The sequence below is a fragment of the Trichechus manatus genome, unplaced genomic scaffold (genome assembly GCF_000243295.1).
Source record: "Trichechus manatus latirostris isolate Lorelei unplaced genomic scaffold, TriManLat1.0 scaffold00122, whole genome shotgun sequence".
Lineage (NCBI taxonomy): Eukaryota > Metazoa > Chordata > Mammalia > Sirenia > Trichechidae > Trichechus > Trichechus manatus.
Window position 1 is genome coordinate 8,129,795 of NW_004444058.1, and position 1,966 is coordinate 8,131,760.

The 1,966-nt window shown below is 38.0% G+C and overlaps 1 protein-coding gene across 1 annotated transcript in view; it reads left to right on the forward strand.

Moving 5' to 3' along the window:
• SLC1A6 (solute carrier family 1 member 6) overlaps nt 1–1,966 on the forward strand; it is a 34,695-nt gene that overhangs the window by 16,704 nt on the left and 16,025 nt on the right. The window lies entirely within an intron of this gene.

The following is a 1,966-nucleotide window of genomic DNA, read 5'->3' on the forward strand; positions in this document are numbered from 1 at the left end:
CCACCCTCGTAACCATCAAAGAATGTTTTCTTCTGTGTTTAAACCTTTTCTTGAGTTCTTATAATAGTGGTCTTATACAATATTTGTCCTTAATAATGGTCTTATACAATATTTGTCCTTCTGTGACTGACTAAATTCACTCAGCGTAAAGACCTCCAGCTTCCTCCATGTTATAAGATATCTGTTTCACAGCTTCATCGTTGTTCTTTATCGTTGAGTAGTATTCCATTGTGTGAATATACCATAATTTGTTTATCCATTAGTCCGTTGATGGGCACCTAGTTTGTTTCCATCTTTTTGCTATTGTGAACAGTGCTGTAATGAACATGGTGTGCATATATCTATTCGTTTGACGGTTCTTATTTCTCTAGGATATATTCCAAGGAGTGGGATAGCTGGATCACATGGTACTTCTATTTCTAGCTTTTCAAGGAAGCGCCAAATCGATTTCCAAAGTGGTTGTACCATTTTACATTCCCACCAATAGTGTATAAGTGTTCCAGTCTCTCCAGAACCTCTCCAGCATTTATTATTTTGTGTATCTTTGGATTAATGCTAGCCTCGTTGGGGTGAGATGATATCTCATTGTAGTTTTGATCTGCATTTCTCTAATGACTAATGATCATGGACATTTCTTCATGTGTCTGTTAGCCACCGGAAGATCTTCTTTGGCGGAGTGCCTGTTCATATCCTTTGCTCATTTTTTAATTGGGTTATTTGTCTTTTTGTTGTTGAGGTTTTGCAGTATCTTGTAGATTTTAGAGATTAGACGCTGATAGGATTTGTCGTAGCCAAATTTTTTTCCCAGTCTGTAGGTGGTCTTTTGACTCTTTCGGTGAAGTCTTTAGATGAGCATAAGTGTTTGGTTTTTAGGAGCTCCCATTTATCTGGTCTCTGTTCTGGTGCTTGTGCATTGTTACTTCTGGTTCGTATTCTGTTTATGCCATGTATTAGGGCTTCTAGCGTTGTCCCTATTTTTTCTTCCATGATCTTTATCGTTTTCAATTTTATATTTAAGTCTTTGATCCATTATGAGTTAGTTTTTGTGCATGGTGTGAGGGTATGGGTCTTGTTTCAGTTTTTTGCAGATGGATATCCAGTTATGCCAGCACCATTTGTTAAAGAGACTGTCTTTTCCCTAGTTAACGGACTTTGGGGCTTTGTCAAATATCAGCTGCTCACAGGTGGATGAATTTATGTCTGGATTCTCAATTCTGTTCCATTGGTCTATGTATCTGTTGTTGTACCAGTACCAGGCTATTTTGACTACCGTGACGGTATAATCGGTTCTAAAATCAGGTAGTGTGAGGCCTCCCACTTTGTTCTTCTTCCTGAGTAATGCTTTACTTATTCAGAGGCTCTTCCTTTTCCATATGAAGTTGGTGATTTGTTTCTCCATCTCATTAAAAAATGACTGTGGGATTTGGATCGGGTTTGCGTTGTATCTGTAGACTGCTTTGGGTAGAACTGACATTTTCACAATGTTAAGTCTAACTATCCACGAGCAAGGTATGTTTTTCCACTTATGCAGGTCTCGTGCAGTAGTGTCTTGCAGTTTTCATTGTATAGATCTTCTGCGTCTCTGGTTAAATTTATTCCTAAGTATTTTATCTTCTTGGGGGCTATTGTAAATGGTATTGTGTTGGTGATTTACTCTTCGAGGTTCTCTTTGTTCGAATAAAGGAATCCAACTGATTTTTGTATGTTTATCTTGTATCCTGAAGCTTTGCTGACATCTTCTATTAGTTCTAGTATCTATCTTGTGGATTCTTTGGAGTTTTCTGTGTATAAGATCATATCATCTGCAAATAGAGATGCTTTCACTTCTTCCCTACCAATTTGGATGCCCTTTATTTCTTTTTCTAGCCTAATTGCTCTGGCTAGGACCTCCAGCACAATGTTGAATAAGAGTGATGATAAAGGGCATCCCTGTCTGGTACCCATTCTCAAGGGGAATGCTTTCAAA